This window comes from Polypterus senegalus, chromosome 9, assembly GCF_016835505.1.
Source record: "Polypterus senegalus isolate Bchr_013 chromosome 9, ASM1683550v1, whole genome shotgun sequence".
Lineage (NCBI taxonomy): Eukaryota > Metazoa > Chordata > Cladistia > Polypteriformes > Polypteridae > Polypterus > Polypterus senegalus.
In genome coordinates, this window is record NC_053162.1 from 36798322 (window position 1) to 36823780 (window position 25459).

The 25459-nt window shown below is 39.1% G+C and overlaps 1 long non-coding RNA gene across 3 annotated transcripts in view; it reads right to left on the reverse strand.

Annotated features, from left to right (window-relative positions):
* LOC120535220 overlaps positions 1 to 25459 on the reverse strand; it is a 78387-nt gene that overhangs the window by 24519 nt on the left and 28409 nt on the right. Inside the window, exons 1-4 of one of the 3 annotated variants that reach the window (XR_005634871.1) lie at positions 20141 to 20217; positions 19315 to 19449; positions 17052 to 17155; positions 2840 to 3022 (exon numbers count right to left, since the gene is read on the reverse strand). This is a non-coding gene — a long non-coding RNA (uncharacterized LOC120535220). Of the gene's footprint in view, positions 1 to 2839; positions 3023 to 17051; positions 17169 to 19314; positions 19450 to 20140; positions 20218 to 25459 lie in introns of those variants that run through there. The other 2 variants (XR_005634870.1, XR_005634872.1) reach the window with 2 other exon arrangements.

The following is a 25459-nucleotide window of genomic DNA, read 5'->3' on the forward strand; positions in this document are numbered from 1 at the left end:
GAGCAAGCCAAACGGTGTAAAATTTAAGGCTTGTAAAAATACCTAAATTAATAAATTCTCTGTGCTTTATAAACTTATTTTAAAATATTACTGATTAGATCCTGCCATGTTTTGAAAAAAGTCTGTACAGATCCTCTAACTGAGTATTTGATTTTTTCCAATTTTAAATAGTATAACACATCAGTTTCCCACTGACTTAAAAGAGGAGAGTTTGGGTTCTTCCAGTTTATCAGAATGAGTCTGCGTGCCAACAGTGTAGTGAATGCAATCACAGTTTGTTTGTCCTTCTCCACTTTAAGCCCCTCTGGAAGAACCCCAAACACAGCTGTTAATGGGTTAGGAGGGATTGTGAGTCCAAGGCTGTATATTTATTTAATTTTGAGACAGCACAATGTTATCAGTGATTTGGACGAACCTCAGCATTCTGCATTGGTAAAACATAGTCAAGGATACTAGTAATCTGAAAATTGTGCAGTGGTATAAAGAATACTCATGTAAGGAACACTCCCAGACTAACCAATGCATAGGCGCTACCTGGATAGACAAATCAGCACCAAAGACATTGTGCCCACTCTCTGCATGCTTTCTAAAACCATGAAAATGAAATTCATCACACAGCATTTTTCTGAGTAATGACTGGACAGTTTCCGCACTTAATTACAATCGCAGTGTTTTAGGAACAAGTGCCTTGACAAAACAATGCTACCCCGTTAGTGACCTTAGGTAAGAACAATAAAAAGAGTGACAATGAAAGAAGGATATCATGTCAAAGTCAAACATAACGTCTGCACTTTGAACTCACTAATATATTCTGTGGGTGTGCAGAGTTAATAGTTGTATTAGAAACAAAGAATACATACGCTTGCACATTTTACCTGATTGCTACCTTGTAAAACACACAGTGACAACATACACCAAGTGTCATGGCTACTGTAGGTGTGTGGCCCGGTACATACTGCAAAGCATTACATTTTATGATTTCAAACCAAACGACGTAGTAGAGATAGAAAACGTAAAGGATGCTATTTGCTGGAATTGCTTTAAAAAGCAGACATTGCATTCACAAGTATGACTGATTTGTAAAAGACAGTCATCTCGTTATGTTTTTGCTCATCTGCTGCTCACTGCTTCTTTGCTGTCAGCCTTATCTTCCACATCTGGGCCACACAACATTAATGATTCATTCTTATAAGCAGTTACAGCTTGTAGCCTTTTATTTATTTGTTATTTACACAATATGATTTTTAATAAAGCTTGTATTTAAATATAAATTTGTCTTTATAACAACTTAATAACAACTGCTTGATTAAATGGAAAAAAGTACCTTCTATATATTCTATACTTGTTGGTAGTGATGTGATTTGTACTGTTTGTTTAAACAAAAAAATGCACTGATTTTAAGTAAGAACACATTCAAACTGTTTCATTTAAGTGCACTAGTACTTCATCTAACCCTTAAATCCCAGTATGGGACAATGATGGCATTACTGTCCACTGTCGATCTATTCGTCACTATTTTTGTTAGTTATGTAAATAGAATGAACTTACGAGTCGAAGGTAAACCATTGGTCTGTTTCATCAAATCCCAGATTTTGGGAAACAGACAAAATTCAGTAAGGTATGGAAAAAAAGAACAAGCAACTTCCTCTTTGGACTTTTGCTGTTCCTCTCACCTGTTTACAGTTTCTTTGAGTCCGTCATTTTCCTCTGATCCTTTGTGTTTGTTGCCCTAACATTTTATTGTGAGTCTGTGTTTTTTTATTTTTATTTCTGTCCTTCTTTATGCTCTTTATCTGTAGTTGTGGGGCCTCTAATTGATTTACAGCCCTCAACTGGTACAGTCACTAGGACCATAGTTAAGATGTGATTTAAGATACCTGCTTCCTCCGCTATTTTGCAGTGGCATTAAATCACATAAGTAACTGTGCTCTTGTGCAGCACCCTTTTTGAAGATTTTCAGTCTTCAGATGATTTAGCTTGTTTGGATTCTTTGTTTTTTGTTTATATTTTAGTTATTTATATTTTGTGAATTTTGAAAGTATGGATAATTGCCTTAAAGAGAATTCACTTTGTTTTTTTGTTTATTTTCTTTTTGGAAGTTCTTTTTCTTATTGTCTCTGGTTTATCATGTTTTTTTCCTGGTTTTCCTTTTTTGTTATTTATAAAAACTTTTTAAGTTTTTGACTTATATAATTTTGTTCAATACATTAGTTAAATGAATTTAAGTATAGTATTAGTCAAGTTTTTGGTAGCTTTGGTCTTCCTGTTTATGAAATTCATAATGCTTTCCTGTTGCATTGCTAAAACAAAATACAGTATATTTATTTTTTAAATGATGCCAGTCTTTTATGAAAATAAATTATGCATTAAATAATTCAAATAATAAATTACCCATCCTTTATTAAATCTGCATGATGAAGTTTTACAGAAATACTAAGATGATAATAATAATAATAATAATAAGAAGAAGTGCATATGGGTTTGAATACTCGTATATGCATCTGTACACAGACACACTTAAACCTGTGTAACCGGTGGCACAATCATTATATTATGGTGGTTGTCTGTGAAAGAGGCACATTCTCCTTGTGCTTGGGTGGGACGTGTAAGTCGGGTTCAACACCTACCAGCTCAAACCTGACTCTTCGATGACTGAGTGTGAATGAACTTATCTTTGTGCCCTGACTGACTGACCCCCAATCAAGTGTGTTTTCTTCTTTACCCCTGATGTGATCAGAATAGGCTCTGGACCCTTGTGACTTTGAAGTAACACACATCAGTAAATACGGGATAAAAAGGACAGGCAAAAACATAAAATTTGGCAAGCAGCTAACTTTACCTCTTCTTCATTAGGTGTGCCTGCCGTATCGTGACTGGTGAAGCTCCTTCATTCTTTCAGCATTTTGAAAACAATGCTCTTCTGCTTTTCTAGCATTTCATTTGTTCTTAACTGGCATGTTGTTCTTGTTTCCTTTGAACTTTTGAGATGACTGGCTGAGATCCTCATCTGTACTCGTTTTGGCTGAATCCACATTAATGGACAGAAGAAAAGAAAAAAGAAAAAGGATCTGTATTTATGACAGAGAGTTATTACACAAATAGAGAGACACTGTCTAGTGAGTACTGCTCTTTTAAACCTTTGTTAACCTCTCTTTGTCTTTTTCGGACCCTCGCAAGTAACATTTAACCCTTAGATCCCTTTAAAGTCAGCTTGAAAAAAGATTTCAGAGATTTTGTCCTGAAAAGCACAGAAGGAAAAACATCTTTCATTTTCCATGTTTCACTAATACTGCTAATACTGCTAATTACTGCTTTGAAACTTTCCTTTTATAATCTAAATGAAAATCTATGCATTTGCATTTTCATTAAGACCTTCTGTTAAAATAATAAATATCTTTAAGGGAGGTAACCCACAGACATGTGTAATGAAGGAAATTAAACATGTTGATATTATATACAGTAGTTTTTGTACCAAAATTTTGTGAACAAAACAAAGTTCTTAGTTAGATAATGAAATGTGATAAATGCAATATATTTTTTAATTGTATCTCAATATAAAAAGCATTACATAAACTAAACAATAAGTATGCAGACTGGCACTACAAACCCAGTGTCACATTTCATGACTATTCAGTCTTCAGACATACAGTATGCTACCGCATGAGTGGCTGACTTTGAGCTTCTGTGTTTAAGCTGAACCAATTGATATTCCATCTCAAAAATAAAAAATAAAACCAAAAAATGACATAAAGGCTGTTTTTGAATATCAAAAACGATTGATAGAGTTTTATTCCAATTAAAACAGAGGTATTTATTCATCAGATTTCATTAGCGTGTCCAAGTATTAGTATCTAAGAGACTGAAGGTGTAATTAAAGACAAATGTTTCTCTGATTCATCTTAAAAGGCTGTACAATGGATGAAACACTTAATGATATAGGCAGGTGGACAGCAAAAACTGGTGAAAATTGTTTAAGTTCTATATGAGAAGGCTGCCTGCATATGGATGTGCATATGGGAGAAGGAGTTGAACCAAGAAGTGGCCTTGATTAGCCTAACAGAAAAATGAAAAAACGTGAGGCTGGTGCAGCAGTCAAAACTTCTGAGTATCTACCAAGGAGTTAATGGGCTCATGAGGGTACCTGAATTTGCAGTTACGAGATTAATGGTGTCAATGGGCACTGAAGTTTTGACCATAATGAACTCTTGATGTGGAACATCCTACACCATTATAGTATTAGCCTGTCACTTTGGAACGGATTCACTTTGGAGTGAAATGAAACAACAAATCACCAGGGGCCTCATGTATAACGCCGTGCGTAGAACTCGCACTATAACATGGCGTAAGCACAAAAGCCGAAATGTGCTTACGCACAGAAAAATCCAGATGCAGGAATCTGTGCGTACTCCAACTTCCACGTTCTTCCGTTACATAAATCCCGATCAGCGTGAAAACTAACGCTCGTGCACGCGCATTATGTAACGCCCCAAATCCTCCCAGAATTACGCCTATTTGAATGTGCAAATCAATATAAATCGCCCTTAAGCGCAGCCTACTGTGAAAAGACAATGTGAAAAGCACGGGGAAAATATAAGACTTTCAGCGAATACCAAGTGGAGGCAAAGGAAAAAACATACTATTTGTTCAAATAAACCGTGGTATAATCAACAAAATGAAGTTGATCGAGTGACATAGCGTGTTGGAGAAACTTGAAAGCTCACATTCACAAAATCGCACAGTGCCGGAAATAAAAAAGAAGTCACATATCAAAGTCGCCGTGAAAAGCCGAGTTGTAGCCCACTGTCTGAGTGTCAAATGAAAGTTTATTAGGGTACAGAGAAAAAAGGCACATGGTAGGGAAAAAGCACGAAATGTCAACTTTAATCTTGAATTTTCCACTTTAATCACGTAGTTTATTTTGTCATTTAGTAGAACATTATAAACTTCATCTTAAAATCGTTTAATTAACCAGTTTCTCAAAATTACATTGTAATTAAAGTAGCACGTTAAATGCTTTGTTTTGTATTTGATCTTCTACTCATATGTGATCTATGTGTGTGAATCACTACTTGCTTCTTAAACTGGCTCTCTTCCTCCAACTGGACACAGAGTCCATTACATTTGTGATATTACAGCTCTCTGAATAACTAAAATACTGAGATGTATACGTGATGTCATTTTCATGATGATAGGAGCTAAAGCACATTATTAAACATGTGTTTCATGAGCCTTGTGCTCATGACAAGCATTTATCTTTTGTCGAAATTTGTCGCTGCGTTTTTAGCTGTGTTGTTATTTTCTCTTTCTGTTTTATATTCAATATATATTGGCGTGGCCGCCCAAGAGTCCTTGCTTTTCTTTCCCCAAGTAACTGATCGCCATACAATCAGCTCTGTAATAGACGTTAAGCCATCTGTAAGCTTAGCGCCGATTCTTCAAAACGTTTAAAGAACATTGAAATATCTTCGTAGTACATGTTTAATTATTCTATCCTTTACGACACTCCCAGTGAAGAATATAGATTATTTAAATGAAGTTAAAGTTTTATGTGTATAATTTAACAAACATATTTTGCTTCATTTCACCTTAAAATGATATCGTCATCATATGTAAATACGCGCTTTATAAAGTGGCTCAGGTTGTGAGATGATATAACTGTAGTGCAAGTTTACAGTGGGGTGATTGTACTTATAAGTACAAACCGTTCTACAAGGAGCAATTGATTGAGTGCATTTAAAGTTCTTGGGATTAAACTGTTTCTGAACCGCGAGGTCCGTACAGGAAAGGCTTTAAAACATTTTGCAGTGGCAGAGACAGCGTGTGCTTAATGCCGTATACCGATAATTCTCTTTCCGATCAGCTGCTGCTGTGATTCACACTCAGATACAGTGATATAAATACTCTGAGTCGTACAGTGAGAGTATAATAGGGAAAAAGATGATCCGCTGTGGGAACTCCTAACGGGAGGAGCTGAAAGAAGAAGAAGAAATAGAAGTGAGAGTAACAACGCTAAAGTAGTTATGGTATTTGGAATACTATGGCTGTTCCCTGGACCATTATATTGTTACGAGTTAATTACAATCAGATGCATTACACTAATAAACAATATGCGGTTAGTTTTTGTGTATTTATAAAGCCGCGTCATGAAAATAATGAGTAATCACACAAGAACAGTACCATTGCTTTGACGCTGGGTGCTGCCAGTTTGCAAAACCGAGCGGAGAACTTGCGTACAACAAGGTATGAGGTACCGTGGAAAAGTGCGTGGCTTTACGCCAAGTGTAGGTTTTATACATCTGTGCGTACGCACCGTTTATACATGAGGCCCCAGGTCTTTGTGTATGTATGTTACAATAAATAAATAAATAGTGTAATAATTCAGAGTTAAGATGCCTGTTGTACACACGGCAGTCATTCATTACATAGGATTCAGATGTACACTGAAACCACAAATCGAGCCTCACCTAAAATATGGGGGTACAAACAATTATTCTGAGCAGTTTTAAATAGTTGCAAATGTCTTTTATAGCCGCTTACAACTCAAAAGAGCATAGACTGATTGATTTCTAACTAAATTCTTGATTTTTGGCAGATTCACTTCATGTCTTCATGTCCCCACTTCCCTTGTCTGTTGGTTTTATTCTCATATCCACAAGACAAGTGTATTAAGGTTAACCCACAACTTTAATTTGGCCTCATCAGTGCGTGTATTAGATGGTAAGCCCTGATGGATTAACGTCCCATCGTGGACCGGAGCCTGCATTGTAACCACTTGGTGCAAACTTAAGGAAACATGATTTATTGGGATAAGCAAGGAGATGCACAATTAGGATAAAGTATCACATGGGATGCTTCACTTTTTGTCTCAGTTTTATCACAGTGTGACTGTTTTTTATTTTTTTCTTCTGCTGCTACTATGCATTTGTCAAGCTGAATCTACCATTTCCAGGTAAAAAAGAGGAAAAGAAAGGGAAACAGAAATAAATTTTCTTATAAAGAAATTCAACTGAAAAAAAAAACAGCTAACAGCAACATTTTAAAAGTAACACATTACCTCATTAATAGGCAAGCATATTGGTTTATAATTACTACGACCAAAACTCTTTACACTTATCATGTATGCCTCTAAGGCCCACCGGGTACAGACAGCAAATGCTTTTAGTCTAAATAACCTTCATAATTTCTTATTAGCAGGTAACCTAATACCTTTTGACAAGGAGAAAAGTCACAACAGCCGTCCGTTAGTGTCTGCGGACGGAATGTGAGACGGGCCCGTAACGAGGCCCACAGTAGAACTCAGCCATTACAGTGTCCAAAACCAAATACTTCTCTCCAGTTAATTTGGCGAATTAATCCCTGAGGGTCTCCCGCCATCTACCAATGCAGCTCATTAAAGACCAATATCTGACTTTTCATGTTGCTTCCCTGAAAGCAATTACACACGATAAGGAATTCAAGTTTAAACAAACAAGGCAGCCCTCGTTTTCTCATATCATCAACATTTCAGTCCGACAAAACTACAACCCCGTGTCAGTTTATTTGTGTGTTTAGACGGGGGTAATAACATTTTACCCACATTCGAAAAGGCATTCATAGGAACATTCGTTCTTCACGCAATTAGAAATCTAAATAGTTTGGGTAATGTGTTACCAGTGGGAATTAAACTTGCAGATCTCTTACAAATGACTAATGTGCCAAGGCTTGCTGTCCAATGAGGTGTCTTATTGAAATATCCCAGCCTGCCTCACTTGTCACAGCTGTCGCTTCAGCCGTTTCCACTCACGCTGTATTGCTTTCATTACGAAAATAGAAATTTGTGTCCTAAGTGCTGTAACATTACTAATGCTAAATATTTAATTCCCGCGGGTACTAATTATGGTTGAGTCCTGGCAACACAGATTCTACTTTTTTTAACAACTGTAAAAGCAATTTGAGCATTTTTCAATTAATTAAACACATAGTCTACGAGTAACCTCTTGTCACTTTGCCCTCAAGGACCTTCGCTAATTTGTGTAGAATGGAACATTTTTTTTTTCTTAAGGAGTTGTAATACACTATTCTTATTAGACTTGAAACACACAGGAAACAGACACTTGCTTCTTGATTAGAAACACAAGACAGACACTCCTGTATTTCTTTAACTAATTATATTAAAAAGAAGACAAGCTGAACCAATCTCAAGTAAATTATACACTTAAAATTAATAGGAAAAGAGCACAGAGGGATGGGGAGACGCACATCTGGATTTTATGCTGACAAGATATACAAACATTCTTTTTTAGTTCAGTTCAGTTTATTCCTGTATAGCGTTCAGAGTGCATATACTGTACATATTAATAAGCATAATACAACAACAGCAAAGTACAGGTATAGTCCCCAAGTTACGGACATCCGACCTACGATTTACGGATGGGGCCGCAGCTGCAACGCAGGCGCCTCAGTAACTGCCGGTCCGTCATATTTGGCCTGGGGATGCTGCAAGTGGTGGCTGGACAGAGGCTGGAGAGGTGGGGATTTCGCTGCTCGCGCAGTGTAGTGTCCCTCGGGCAGCTCCCAGTGGCAAGCGGTGACCCATGGTCCATAGTAACCAGGGCCACAGCTATCGCTTATGTGCAGGACGGAGGCTTGATGGGGCAGTTCGCTGTCCGCCCACTATGCCACCGCAACTACTGCTCCTGACTGGACACAGGCTGGATGGAGAGGAGGGGGGCGTTTCACTGCCCGCCCACCACACACAGCTGCCCTGTTCGTTCTTGGTAGGCGGCTGGGAATTCTGCAAGCAGTGACCCGGTTGTGGCTGAACAGAAGCCATTGATGGTAAATGGGGCAGTGGGGGATAGCATTGTAGGAAGGCTGCCTTTTGAATGGGGGTGGTGGTGGGCGATTCACTTCCTGCCTTTGGCCGCACCGTGTTTGTTCTTGGTGCGCGGACGCTGCAGGCAGCATACTGTAGTTGAGGTGACTGTGTGGAGGGTGGGTAGTGAACCGCCCCTCGCCGCCCACATTCATTCTCAATAGCAAGCCTGCTTGTACTGTTACGCACATAACAGGAAGTTGTCTCTTGTCAGTAAATCAGACGTGTTGACGACGGGTGCCTTCCTGCTGCGATAGCATGTACAGTGCTGTGCAGAAGAGCTCATCTTAACCTTTTGTCTTCACCCTTGATACAAAGCTGATGCAAGTGCTGGTGATACAGTAAAGAAGAGAAAAACCATCACCACTGAAAATAAAGTAGAAATAATAAAAAGGTCAGAGAGAGGTGGAACTCCATCATTCATTGGAAGAGCACTTGGTTACAGTCGGTCAACAATAGCATTTATTAAAATAATGTACCTGTTCCGACTTATATACAAATTCAACTTAAGTACAAACCTACAGTCCCTATCTCATACGTAACTCTGGGACTGCCTGTATACCAGTTTACAACAATTACAAACATAAAAATGCATCTCAAGGTACTGTAAATAAACAGTAAAACAGCTTTGGCTAAGCAGTAACCATGTCATGTGTGACAGATAGGGGCGCTGTCGTCCCCTTGAACCCTCAGACAATACGTCGAACACCAGATAAAAGTCCAAATTATGAATTTATTTGAATAATACAGTGCATAAAACACCCTCCTCTCCACTATACTCATATAAATCACCAATACTAAACAATACACAATCCTTCACTCTCCCAGACGTGTTGCCACCCTTCCACCCAGCTCAGCTCGTCCGTCTGGGATTTCCCAGAGTCCTTTATAGTCCTTGACTTGGAAGTGCTGCTGAACCCTCAGTCCATGTGACTTCCTAGCACTCCCGAGTCAGATCAAAAGCTCTTCTTTTTCATCCCGGAAGTACGTCATTCCCTCTGTCCCTGTGACCAGGATGTACATACCTCCAGGTTATAGGGCAAATACAAGTCTCTGAGCCTCCCTGTAGCGTCCCCTTGCGGCCCCCATGGTATCCAGCAGGGCTGTGAAGGAAAACTCCAATATTCTTCCTGTGGCTGGTACTATAGTTATGATCATATTTGCTCACAAGCAGCAAAGTACATTGCAGAATTAAAGTGTGTTTCCATCTCTGACCAGATGACAAAATTGGAACTACTTAATCTTGAACAGAGAAGGACTTCAGCCCACTCATAGACATTGATAACGTTTGTCACGCATGTGAACCTGGCTCTGACATGGTAAGCAGCTCCAGTCTGGGAAGAGTGGGGTGCTGACTTTAACATTACCTTCTCTTTTCCCCATAGCAGTGAAAATCCACTCAAGAAGGATGCCTATCCCTGCCAAAACGTAGCTGAGAAAGCTATGCCCATTCTAACCGCGAACATTAGAAAACAGGGCCGCTCCCAGACGGTGGGATCATATGGACCGGCATTCAAGTAGGACAGAACTCCATCTCTTTTATTAACTTTATATTTGTTTGAGGGCATGACTGAAGCCATTTTATTTTCTTAGATGCAGACCCAAAAACCTGCTATTTTTGTTCTAGTTAAAAGGGGTACCCCAACCTTAAGTCTGTGTATCCTGGTCTGCTTTCCCAGCTGTATTACACTTGGGAAACTCTTTCAGTTAAAAGGTAAATCCTTTACTCAGAAAATAAAAGACAAATGAATAAAAGACTACTTCTTCATGTCAAGGGTTCATCATAATCTTGAAAAAAGTAAAGGGTCATTCAGCTAAACCATAAACGTAAATGACATTTAAGAAGAAAAAATAAACTGGATGAAACAGCAAACACAACGTAGCTCCTAGCTAATGAAGCAAGCTTGTTGGACTGAATTGCCTCCACTCACTTGCTTATACTCTTAATGTCAGGACTTATGCATGGCCTATAAATGGAGAGTGGTGACATGCTACATGTTGATTAGGTCAAGCAAGTGATAATTTCACAAGTGACAATACTGACCATATAAAACTATACACCATCTTGGACTCATACCCGCTGTAAGCTGGGCTATTTGAAAGAAGACGTGCATCTTAAGTTAACTGCCCCCTTATGAATGAGTGAGGCGCCCCTGCAATGGACTGGTGCTCCATTAAGAGTTAGTTGTTCTATGCCTTGCACCTAATGCTCCTGTTCACTTTGAACTGGATAAGTGGGTTTCAAAGGGAGTGAATACATGAATGATTGATTTACTAGCTGGTTGAAACTAAATTTTTAAAAAAGACAACACAGAAAAAAATATTTATTTGATTTATTACTTCTTTTTAATTAAATATAGCTCCATTTTTTTCTGTTGATGCTAGTATGTATATTAGTTTATTTTAATCATCCTTCACCAAGACCTTTTCAGATTTGGTCTCTGTTTGTCAAGAAAGGGTTTTAGTGATTTAAATCAGCAGATTTCCACTACAAAAGACTGGATCATTGGTCAATAAATTGGCCAATCACGAAAAAATATTTTTTAGCATCTGCTTTTCCAGTTTTATGATAATTTAGCTGGAGTGCTCGTTTATGTGAGGTATTTTGGCAGTTGAGCCAGCACAGGTCTTTTTGATGTGAACGTCCCATAGATGGAGAACAGTAAGGCAGACTTTACCAGTGAGAAGACATTAGAATATGAGCCTTTACATTAAAGAAAGTGGAGTAATAAACTGAGAAAAAGAAATCGGAAGGGCCGTCCTGTGCAATTAGATAAACAGGCTTCATATATTCTATAGTTTATGCCTACATTTTGTAACATTTATTTATAAAATATGAAAAAGATTCTATTTTAAAAATGTGTTTACACAGATTACTGTAGAAATGGAACAGACATGAAATGCGTGTGTTCCAAATAACAATCTATTATTTCCGCTCTAAAACTCCACTTTACTCCCAGATAATCGATCAAGGCATGAGCTGAGAGAAGTTTGTGCACGTTGTGCGACGGTGGGGAGATGGAATAGCCGGCTGCTTGCTGCTCTTAATCTGCACATTAGCAGGACAAAAGACGAGTAGTGATTTAAGGTGGGACAGATCTATGAGTTTTTTCGTAGGCTCTGGTAATTCTAGTGTTAAAGAAGAATTAGAAATTGCTGTTTAGTAAACAATAAGTTCATTTAACAGCAAAATTTGTCTATTTTACTTATAATCTTATTAAGCATGTTAGCCTTACATCTCAATAAACATCTTATGATCGATTTGTGTTTTTTTCAAAGGTTTGTACTCTGTTTATTATTTGTTTGAGTGTGTTGTGCAGTGTAGGTTTTGGTAAGAAGCAAGTACTGCCTAATTAGAATGGTAATTCATATTTATAATTACACTTGGGCGCCACAGTGGTGCAGTGGGTGGCGCTGCTGTCTTGCAGTTGAGAGACCCGGAGTTTGCGTGTTCTCCCCATGTTTGCGTGCTCCAGTGCTCCGGTTTCCTCTCACAGTCCAAAATCATGCTGGTTCGGTGCATTGGCAATTCTAAATTGTCCCTAGTGTGTGTGTGTGCGCGCGCCATGCAGTGGGCTGGCACCCTGCCCAGGCTTTGTTTCCTGCTTTGCACCCTGTATTGGCTGGGATTGGCTCCAGCAGACCCCTGTGACCCTGTGGTTAGGATATAGCAGATTGGATAATGGATGGATGGATGGATAATTACACTTTGAGAAGTAGGATTGTCTAGGTGGTACACTTACACAAAAAACTGCTTAGTACAAATAATGATTAAACATGATTAAAACCTATAAGTGCATGACATTTAAGCAATGTTTAACTGCCAATATTAATTAACTGAATTAATGTGTGAGGATATATATTGTTTGTTAGACCAATGGTGAAAATGACTTTTTTAAATTAAGCATTGTTTCAGATAAATACATTACAGAAGAAATTAAACGATATGACAGCTGTAGTTTTGGGAATCATTTTATTTTATTTAATACCATATGTGTTACGGATAAATATTTTCTCTGCATAATTTATCAGTCAAATATATTTTATAGATCATTTTATTTATTTCAGTATTTTTATGATCAGTGACCAAAAAACCTGCAGAATTTAATTTTGTTAATGAAAACTGAACAGGTAACACCAGTGGTCTATAGTTTAATTATAAGAGAACCAAACTTTGATATAGAACATGAGGCTTCTCTGTGTCTGGTTATGCAAGAGCTTAGTGTAAAAGTTTTTTTTTTTTTAAAGAGATAAAGAAAAAAAATTGGTATCATAATCGGCTGATCCAGTAACATAACATCGGTGATCAGTATTGGCTCTAAAAAACCTGATTGGAGCATCTCAGTTCATTATCTAGAGAAAATGGAAACTAAAGGTGAATTTGTAGCAATCTTAAAAAGAACTGCATGTCACATAAATGGTTAAAATATGGTTTCCCCATGCTCCAGAGACCTTGGTTCAAGCCAAAGCATGACTGATCACTGTTGGTGTACAGTTTCCACATTCTCTCCACTCATTCCTGGTGCTCAGGTGTCTCCTATTAATCTAAAGATGTGCAGGTTAGATTGACTGGCAACTCAGAATTTGCTCAGAATCTCCTTGAACGAGGTCGGGTTGCCAGGAGCACTAATAAAACACTGCCATAATGCTCAAACATAAAATTATTAGAGTAAAATCACATATGGACACACTTCTCAGAAATGCTTTGTTCATCCCACAAATGACATTCATCACAGGATGGTTCTATAAAGCAAACCGTGTATATGGACACTGGTGGTTTTTACGCAAAAACGCACAATCCACCATACTGTGTCTTACATAACAAGAATTACTATACAATGCTATGTTATACAAAGCAGACACATTTTGTAAAATATAAGTATACGCTTTCTCATGCTCAAGCAGGCTTATGTGGGCTGTAGGCACAGAGCAGAAGGCACCCTGGTGATTGCATGCAAAGTAGACAGCACACTTTGGCAACTCACAAGGGGAATATTCCAGTGGGAGTCCTTCTTTTTTTTTTTTTTTTTGAATTTTATACTTTGCTCAGTATTCTTTCAACTCGATCTTTCATTCTTAATGTTCGGCCTTTACACAAATCTCATATGCAATTTCACACCGCATAAATCTAAATTTTAAAAGGGCATTATGCCCGAGTCAGGTGAGCCAGCAGTAGATTTATTTCATGCCTCAGATCTTCACAAAGCCTCTTCTCTTTGACCGCTGCCACCTTTTGTTGCATCTCCTTATGGAGCTGGCAGGGTTTGATAACATTATGGAATTTTAATTCATTTGACATTTTTTAATGCAGTGTTTCCAATCTGTCTTGTTATCAATGAAAACAGCAGCAATGAAAAAGTCAGAGTTTTATACAGCGCCTTTTACAGCAAGTCATAAAAGTGTTTGTCACTGACCGAGGAAAATAATTACTACGTAATGCTGGAAATTGAAACAAAAGATGTCTTAAAATGAATGGATCTCTTTTACAGATACTGAAGACAGAAGTAATAAAAAAAAAAAACTAAAGCATATTGTAATATTTTTGCCTGTTTAAAATGTGCTTTGAATTAAATAAAGAATAAAACCTATGATTAATAAGAAATACAAACAAAACTGCTTCAGGCTCACAATGGTCAATTAAAACTTAAATGTAAGATGAATATTATCAGTGCTGAACATTTACTGACACACCAAGTAAAGAGTGTCCATCTGTTACTTTACAATTCAAAGTCACAAAGAGCATCAAGCCAGGGCCAGCTGTAAGTGCTTCACCTGGCAGTGTGACGTGGACATACTAATGCACACCTCCACAATGAGCCAGTTTAGAGCCCAGAGAAACTCAGGCAGAAATGTGGAGTCTGCAGACTCCACGTGAACGGTAAGTAGACCAGGACTGAACCCAGTTCAAGGACCTAGGAGGCGGCAGCATTGAACTGTCAGTGTGCTCTGCATATGAACAATAATCCAATTCTAAAAAAATAATAATAATAAAATAAAATCGTCATTGATAGCTAGCTAGCTAGATAGATAGATAGATAGATAGGAAAGGCACTATATAATAGATAGATAGATAGATAGATAGATAGATAGATAGATAGATAGATAGATAGATAGATAGATAGTGTGACAGGCAGCTGGTGTCCATGCCCAGCCGGGACTCTCCTGCACACTGTATTCAGGGGGAGCAGCCCTGGACAGTGCAATACCTCCCCCTGGACGATAGATGGCTGCCCCCCTGGGCTGGTGTAGTGTCTCGGTTTCCCACAGGGCTCCCTGGGAATTGGAGTTGGGGGCAGCCCTGTTGGGTCCCGCAGGTACCACTACGGGGTGCTGTGTTTGGGACTCCTGAGCCCGTGTGGGCAACAGATTCAGCACACCTGGAAGTGCCACCAGATCTTGCTGATCAAACACCTGGAGCACTTCCAGGTGACCTATAAAAGGGAGCCAGCAACCACCACTCAGGGGCCAGTGTCGGGTGGAGGAGGACAAGGTTGCTAGGGAGGAGTGGTGGTGCCAAGGAAAAGAAAAGTGATTGTGCTGTACTGGTGGTTACTGGTGCTTGGGACTGTGTTGTGGCTGGGGGGGTACGGGGAAGACGTGCCCTCCAGCTGAAGAGAAATAAAAGTCCTTTTATTTTACAGTGCACCCCTTGTCCAATCTGTGTTGGGTCAGGCGCTATATAGTGCCTTTCACAATAGATAGATAGATAGATAGATAGATAGGAAAGCCATTATATATCAGATAGATAGATAGATAGATAGATAGATAGATAGATAGATAGATAGATAGATAGATATTGAAAGGCATTATTAGATAGATAGATAGATAGATAGATAGATAGATAGATAGATAGATAGATAGATAGATAGATAGATAGATAGACAGACCCAGGCCAGCAACTACATAAAAGGCCTATATACAGTATACTACTGAAAAATAGCATTTTGTAATGTGACACAAAGTAATGTTAGTCCTATACGTAAGATATTTTAAATAACAGTAGTTACACAAGAACACAAGAAATATGGCAAACGAGAGGAGACCTTTCAGTCCATCAGGTTTATTTGTTTAGCTAATAGTTAGATCCTGAAGTAGTCTTAAAGTAGTCAATCACAAGCCTATTGGTATAAGCAGAGAATTGAATAAACGTTTTGGGCCTTCCAAGAAAATCGTTTTTAAAGCTAGTTACATGAGCGCCAGCCCATTGCTGAGCACACACACGCACTCACACTAACGTTAGGGACAATTCACGGTGCTAATCAACCCAACATGCACACGCACATCTTTGGGAATAAGGGAGTAATATTAGAGTAGTCTACACATTGCTCTGGGGTGTGTAGTTCCACACAGGCACAGGAGAAATGTCCAAACGCCACGCAGACAACATCTAGATCTAGGATTTAAACCTTGGATGGTGAATATGTGAGGCTGCAGTTTTAACTAGTATAGCCAGAAGTAGGAAAACTATTATTTTAATTTATTTATAACTCTGTTCATACCATTCATCTAAAATGGTTTTATGCTAATGATTAACCCTAGCATGAAGTACTTTATAAAATGCAAACACAATGTTTAATCAGTCAAACTTTACATTATGCTGCACCCTTAATGGTGAACACTGTGATAAAGATCTTTACTTATCTACAAAGAATATAAAAGCATCACAGAACAGCTCATTTCTAGAAAGGAAATATTTAACAGAAAAAGCAAAGGCAGCCATAGTTTTGAATGGCAGTTTTAACCGACATGCAATATTGTCTTTATGTAATCAGGATACGTCTAGCCAGAAGAATTACTTTCTGCCAGTGTAAAAGCAGTTCAAAGATGAAGTGCAAACAACTAAGTGAAGAGACGAGAGAGCCATTAACATTAACTAAACTGTAGAGAAACACCAGAAGGCTGGTCTAATGCAAGTAGGAAAAAGCTAAAAGAAACTGAAGCAAAATGTAAATAAGGGAAAAATGATCAAACTAAGAGAAGATGTGTACCTGGCTAATGACAAATACACAAACAATACAGGTAAAATTTTCAGTAGATGTCCCCATATGTCCACAAGCGTTTTGGACTTATGTTAATTTTATCCTTTTGGCAGAGGTAAAAATAAAGGATTTGTGTTTTAAGTTTTGAAAGTCTATTTTGGAGAAATTATATTAAATGACAATGCTGCTTATAGTGCACTTTACCTGCTTTAAATTACCTGTGAAGGAGACAGAGGCTGAGAAACCAGGACCAGAATTGCGAGAGCTGTGGCAAGCTGCTCAAGCCATCCCCGTGGCGAGACCTTGTGAGCGGGCAAAGAGCCTAGAAAAATGATCTGTATTAAGACAGAGACATAGATCAAAGCAGCTAATCACAGAAGAGCAATGAAATGGACTGGTACTACTAATGTTGTTCTTTCTGATAATTACCTTTTCACCTCCGAGAGTCTTAGGGGATAAAGGGAAAAAAATAATCTGAGTTCCCTTATCTCACAGACTGTCACATAGGAATTAATTTGTAAGACAATGTTCTGAGGCATCCACAAAAATAACAACAACAAATACCAATATATAAGGATTGATTAGTGGCTTTTGTTGCCATCTCCTTTGTGATCACCTCTGCACAGTGACATAATAAATATTAAACAAAACAAAAACTGCATGGAGAACATTTGAGGACCAGTTTCCACATAGGATGGAACCTCCTGAAGAAACATTCACAGACTCTGGTGACGGAGAGACCAGAAGTGTTCATTTTTTTCTCATTTTTGCTTTGCACCCTCCCCCACCATAACCTATCATCTATGGGGAGCAGCAAAAGCTTTAGATTCGTCAAAAAGTTTAATTTCTGGTTTTCGAAGGATCTCAATGTTTTAGTGTCCCCTGATACTGAAAACATTGATATCTCGATTATGGGTGTGTGTCTGTCTGTCAAGGGTGGAGTGGTGGCTCTGAGGTAGGGAGCTACACTGGTAATCAGAAGGTTGCCAGTTCAAATCCCATAAACACCAGAAGTGACTCTACTCCATTTGGCCCCCCTGAGCAAGGCCCTTAATCTGCAATTACTTCATCCTTGGTAGGATGTTAATCTGCATCCAGCCCTGCAAGTAGGCCCTCCAACCTTCAGGGCTCCAGCCACCATAAAAAAAACCTCACACTCTTCCACTCCACCTGAACTAGTGTAGTGCTGAGATGTCACCCGTTGTATGGCTGCACTTGGATCTTAATCTGAGATCCTGAGTTGATTTGTCATGTGGTGGGTGAGGCAATGCATTGTATCAGAGTGTGCTCCTAACCTCTCTCTCTCTCCTCTGTCTGTATGTGTGTCTGTGTGTCACAGTTTCTTGAGGACGGTCCAAGGTTAAAAAGGCTGGACGGAAAAATGCCAAACACGAAACTTAAGTCTGCTGTGAGATGACAATGTGCTGATTACTTTTTGAGCCAAATCATGCAAGAGGAAGAGGCATTCTAGAGGAACCCTCAAATACTGTAATTCTGAAATTAATTAGGAATTCTTCTAGTCAATTGCTTTCATAATGACCTATTTTATGATCAGAAAGATCAGCAAAATAGCGGTGAATAATTAATGAAATGTGTGGAATATGGCCGGCCAGTAATCTTGGCCAATACCCCCAGGCTGCCAGGTGGAGCCCTCCCTGCAGCATGGAGGTGCCCCGAATGCCAGCAGGGAATTATGGACCATAGACTTTTTATCCACAGCCCTGCTGGATACCACGGGGGCCACTAGAAGGCGCTGCAGGGAGGAATAACGAAGGTTTTCCCTACAACCCAGAAGTGTGTCTGAGTCACATGGACAAAGCGAATGACGTGCTTCCGGATTGAAGAAGAGGAGTTTTTATCTGACCCGGAAGTGCTAGGAAGTCACATAGACTGTGGGTTCAGAAGCACTTCCGGGTCAAGGACTATAAAAGGGCGATGGGAAATCCCAGACGTCGAGCTGAGCTGGATGGAGGGGTGGCAACGCGTCTGGGAGTGGTGGAGTGTATTATTGATTACTGTATTGTGGATTTGTTTAATGAGTTTTGTGGAGAAGAGGGTGCTTTGTGCACTGTATATTAAAAAAAGCCATATTATTGGACTTTTACCTCGTGTCTGGCATTTGATCTGAGGATTCAAGAGGACGACAGCGCCCTCAATCTGTCACAAATGTTATAGAATTATTCGAGTAATTTCTTTCCTAGGGTGCAAAGCCTATTGATGCTCACATCCACATTTTTTTTTTTTACTTGACTTTTCGGTCAGAGTTGGACATTAAATGGCACTCCAAAACCACTTTTTTGTCTCTGTCTTTAGTATTTACACCACATATGCATAACGTAATAAAGTAAATAACTTATCAAATGGATCTGATGGAGAAAAAGTAATGTAATGTATATTGTAAAAGGAATAAGGCACAACTGAAAAAATAGCAAAAGCAAATCAGAAACATCTTTACAGGGCAGAGTTCAAAACAGAACTTACTAACAGAGTGTGTCTGGCATCTTAAAAATCGGAAGGGGATGGACCAGGGAAGCCAGAATAGGAAATGAGGTCTTCGGTAGATGGGTCCTGGAAGGGACAGGATGTCATCAATGGGAGGCGCGTTCTTTAGCTGGTCTGCAGAGAGATAAAAGAAGATGAAATCAGATGACAGCGTCAACCCCTGGTTCGTCTGATAAATAACACCATTTGAGGTCATCAACCGTATCCCATGAGCATGTTTGTGATAATATCCATTTCTTAATTCATACGAAACTGACAGGCACTCGGGCACTTCCAGGAGGCACTGCATGTAAGTTAATGAACCAAAACTAGAAAATACATAACATGACAATTGCTACACATTTCAGCACACAACCAGTACAGAGACACCAGTTAAACAACATAATGTTGTTCTATGGCAAACACCATCTTAAGGAACTTTAAAAGTTTAATTACATAAATGGTAACTTGTATTATTGTTTTTAATTGAAGCATAGGCAGACTACATAACTTGTTCAGGGTTACAGGTAAGAAAAAAAACAACAGCTTTGTGGTTTAGAGTCCACTTTCTAAGCCACTACACTGCACTATATGCCTGCCAGCAGTCATTTTTGGGATGGGAGTGATGGAGTACCAGGCCATGAGGACACAAGGTGGAAATGTGCAAAGTCCACACAGAAAATGACCAGAGCCCAGATTCAAACTAACTCTTCTGGGGCTGTGCAGTCAAAGCACTGAGCTACGTTGCTGTTCTCTTACGTATCCAACAAGCTTGATCTGAAATAGCACCTTTACACAGTGAACACAATCCAAATGAAGGTTGTACCTTGGGTCCCCCCTTTGTGGAGTTTGCTCCAAGTCTCTTCACATCTGCATGCGTTTCCTCCAGGTGTTCTGGTTTCCTCTCACAGTCCAAAGACACGCAGGTTAGATGGATTGGCAATACTAACTTGGCCCTAGTGTATAGTTGGGTGTGTGTGTGTTTACTATGTGATGGACTGGTGCCCTGTCCAAGGTTTGTTCCTGCCTTGCACCCTATGGCTAGCTTGGATAGACTCCAGCATCCAGTGTGACTCTGTTTAGGAGTGAGTTAGAAAATGTTAGGAAAGATATTAGGAATGGACTGGAGAAAATGGCTAGACTCGAGCAATCCAGGGCTCAGGTGCTGAAAAAGAACATACACAAAGCTAATGCCTTGAACCAGTCTTCTCACTAAGAAATGCGTCCTTCCACTGGCCAGTCCCCCCTCACTATCGCTATATCTCTTTGTATATAACTTCATGATCTTTTCCAACCTTGGAATTTATTATCAATAAGATGTTTTTATATGTATGAATGAACAAATCCCATAAATTTACTAAAAAATCAAATTGAGCAATGTTTCAAAAAATGTATTTTGCATGCCCAAAAATAAGCTTAAGGGTCAAACAAACTGGGCAATGCCAAGAACCTGTAAAGAACCACATTGGTGCCCTACCAAACTGCCTGACGACCAACATTTCACTTTTATATTTTACTGATGTTCATTGATACTGATACTGATATTATTACTTGGGATCAACAGTACAGATTGTTGTGGTGTGTGGAAGAGAGGTGAAGGAGAGAGTGCAGGCAGGGTAGAATGGGTGGAGAAGAGTGTTAGGAGTGATTTGTGACAGATGGGTACCAGCAAGAGCGAAAGGGAAGGTCTACAAGATGGCAGTGAGATCAAATATGCTATATGGTTTGGAGACGGTGGCACTAACTAAAAAAACAGGAGACAGAGCTGGTGTTGGCAGAGTTAAGAATGTTAAAATTTACATTGGGTGTGAGTACATCAGAGGGTCAGCTTCAGGTTGGAAGGTTTTGGAGACAGAGTCAGAGAGGCGAGATTGAGTTGTTTTGGACATGTGCAGAGGAGAGATGCTGGGTATATTGGGAGAAGGATCCTAGTGATGGCACTGCCAGGCAAGAGGAAAAAAGGTGAGGTGAGAGAGGACATGAAGTTGGTGGGTGTGACAGAGGGCAAGAAGATAGGGAAACAGATGATCTGCTGTGGTGACCCCTTACGGGAGCCGCCGAAGAAGAAGATTTTACTGATATTCATTAAACAGAGTGTGTAGGCATTTTTTGAGAGTGGTGATGTTTAATCTTTTTTAGGACTAGTCCTATTTGTTTACAGACATTTTCATATGATGTTTAATCAGCTTTAAAGTTACATGGTAAACATTTACAGTTGGTGAGATTAGAATTAAATCCTGTCCATCAGCTTTTCTCAACACCATACTCCATATGCCTGTGTAGAAGTGTCTACTGATTTTATAAACCTCAAACCTCTCAAGTCTGGTCCTTTCTTAAACACTTGTTCCTACCTTCTGTCCATTGCTGCCAGGGCAAGTTTGGGTACCCTATGACCATGACCTGGATCAAGCAAGTTATACAATAGACGGATAGATACATGTTTCACAAAAAGACTATTTTTTTAAGGGATGAGGTTGCACTAGGATCTACTTTCCAGATGATGACAACAACTAAGCTGACTATATCTGTGAAAACCGAAAGAAGCTGAAATGGAGTAGGAGCTCACTGACCTGTGTAGCACTAGAAGAAGCTTAGCCTTCAGGAGGACATCATGTATCGCAAGAGCAGCAAAGAACGGGTGGCCAATTCTAGTGTGAATACCCTTCAGATAGTCCTGAGAAATCCCAAGTGTCACCTTTTCTTACTAAAATGGCATGTCGGTGACAGTGAAAGACATCTTCACTAACATCACCAAAAATGTCTTCTCTTTGTAGGTGACTGTACATGCAAACTGGATCTCAGAATTGACAGAGGTGTCTGTGATGTTGCCTAGCAATGAGAATCAGAACTGGAAGACATATATCTCAGGATTAAAGAAAGATCAGCAAAAATGAGAGCAGAAGTCAAAGCACAAACGAGCGGGCAAATTAATTCAAATGGCAAGACAGAGGACAGAAAAGAAAAAGTTAGACACCAGGAATTTGAGAGAGAAGAAAAGCTATATACTAGAGTCAGTGGAAATAATTATTGAGTGTCATTTGGTAAAGATTTCAGGAAAAAGTCTGGCTAATAATGGATATGCCTCCAGTATATGCACTGACACCAAACTAGAGACACCATCACAGAAAGTGCAAGAAAAAAGGGTATGTGATCTGAAACCAAGACAATCTCCCAAAATTTTAAATCCTATATGCAAACTCCAGTCTAACTTGTAAGATAGCTTTCGAAGCACAGTGGTGAAGCGACGGCTGGCACTGGAGACCCACAACCAAAGATGGAATGAACCTGCATTGCATGTCACCCTCACCCACTCTTCCCCGCTCACACATACCAGGGCAATTGAGATTTGTTAATGTATTTATTAAAGCTCACCCAGTGATTTGGAATTTTATTCTTTAAGATACATGCCATGCATTCAATTGGTATAATCTTTATAAATAAAAGCTTAACACCCTCTGTTTTTCTTACAAATGTTTCTGCTTTGTTTTACACCAGTAACTGTGGACTGCACGATAACATGCAGTGAATACATTTGACTTACAGTTTTCATCCTCATTCTCTGTATGTTTAGCATTCGTTTGCTCAGAGGTTGATGTGCTTGCTGCTTCCTGAGCAGCTCTTCTTTTCTTCAACCTTGTGGCCCGCTTCTTCTCTTCTTCCTTTGGCATCTTTTCGCGTTAAAACTGATTAAGTCAGTGTTTGTGTTGCAATTACTTAGTACGTTTTTCTTAATTTTTCACTTAAGCTGGCACTTAAGACTTCAATATGCTTCCAAGAATGATTTAAGATATGAACAGGTAGAGGAAGGTGGTAGGGATGAGAACGTATACATGCGACGCATTGCCGCCCGCCAATGAGAATTGATTCTACAATAAAATGAAAAGAGGAATAACCTTAGAGGTCAATCATCACCCCGAAAGTGGACAGTAGAGGTCACATAGTATATGTGTACCAAATTTCATGTCAATAGGTGAAACAGTTTGCGAGCTACAAGTGATTTAAAATCCTGGACAGAGAAACGGACAGCCATGGTAGTGTATTATATAAGAAGATTATTTCTCCATTTTGCACAATAAGGACCTCATTTCAATCTTTGTTTGCCAATCAAGCAAAAATGACTGAATTGATTTTCACAACATTTTTCATATAGGTCTAACTTAAAATGTAGGCTTAATGAAATTTCAAAAAAAGTTTTGATTGGTAATGGGAAGGTAACCGAAAGCTGCACCTTATTCCAAAACAGCTGAGTTAATCATTATGAAATTTTGCATAAGTAATAAAGCAGAACCAAGTAAAATTCCAGGCCGAATAAAATTTCAAAACTCAAATCTGGAATGTTTTTTTTTTTGTACAAAATGTACATCATTCTAACAAGGCAAAGTTCATGGAAAACCAAAACTACGTTATCATGTCATAACAGTTCAGCCGATGGTCCGCAATTTGACGTAGTAGTAAGATTTGGCCGTGCTTATTGTGAAATCTATAGGGTGGTCCAGATCTAATTATGTAATTTTCATTACGCTATAACTTATTAAGTTTATTAGATAGAAAATCACCTGAAAAATCCCAGACAATAGAGAAGTGTGCGAACTGACGAGATGAAGAATCATCTTCGCGCCGAACTGGAATCGTCCCCACATAAATCAAAGTCATCCAGATGATCTGGATCTGCATAATTAGATCTGGACCACCCTGTACAGTCCACATCAGTAATTTAACAGAAACAACAGCGGGGATGGGGTGAGGGGGTGTGATGTGCAACAAACACAAAAATTGTGCATTACTCAAAAACAACTATGTCTGCTTCTGCAAAATGTTGTATTTTGTTCATGTAGTTTAAAGAATATACTTCATTGTACTTCAAAAATGTAATTAGGGAGTTGTAATGAGAGGGCCAACACCAGAAAACAAGGCCTTACTCCAAAACAACTGACTGGATGCTCATGAAATGTTGTATGTAAATCACAGTTAACCCAACTTAACATATAACATTTCTGGAGTTTCAAACATGTCATCATGACTATAAAGGACACAACTTGTCACAAGAACGACAAAAAGACATTATAAAGGTTTGGGGCAGCCACCCATATAATGTATCCTGGCTGCAAAAACGTATTCTCAAGGTTTGAGAGATATTTACAAGACAGAGTCCAAAACAGAACTGATGAAATAAAAACAAAATGGCGGCTTTAAGACCAGTGTAGGAAGTGATGTCATCATAGGCGGGATCGGAAGTGACGCCATCAGAGGCGGGATCGGAAGTAATGTCATCAAAGGTGCTGGAACCCAGTGGGATTTCCCGAAAATGGTCTGTAAAGGATCAAGAGAGACAGTTAGTGCAGCCTGCCATCCTCTGTTTGGACGTGGAACTGTCATTATTCAAGCCCTTTGGTTGACTCCTACTCGCACGTGTGTGACAAATTCAAAAACCAGTAGCTTTGCCCAGTTTACATGGTGTAAAACAGATTCAATTATTCAACAAGACGTCTAGATCTTAATGTGTGATTAAACATCTATTTGTGAAACCAAAGTAAACTGGGAAATGCAAAGAAGTAGCACTCGTGGTTCCAACCCAGCATGGAAGTACTGCCATTATTGAGTCCAATCTTACACAATAAGAACAAATTCTTGACTCATGACAGCAGACAAATTAATAGAGAAGTAGTGAAGATAACAGATAGGACAGCCAGCAATGACACAAGGGTTAAGACTTAAAAAAACATACATATTTAAAATATACAATTTATACAAATACTTAGATAACGTAAGGTACTTTGGCTAGTTGATTTATGCAAGCAGGTTTAGTAATAAAAAAGATGTCCGTCTATCCATCTACTTTCCAAACCTACTGTCTTGTCTTGTGCCAGTCCCTCCTTTAGCACCAGCGATCAAAAGAAAGAAACCAGCTAAAGGCAGGGTGCAGACCCATTAAAGGACACATTGATTTAAAGTCCTAAATGAGTCTACAGTAACAGGGACATCTTTGGAACATAGGAGGAAACTGGATTACCCAATAACCCATGTAAACTATACCTGGGAAAAGACCTTTGGGCTCAGGGGCCTCAAGCCGGAGCAGCACTAACGTGTCATGCAAGTTTACACTTCTGAATCACAGATGTATACAATACAAAAAATACAACGCGTT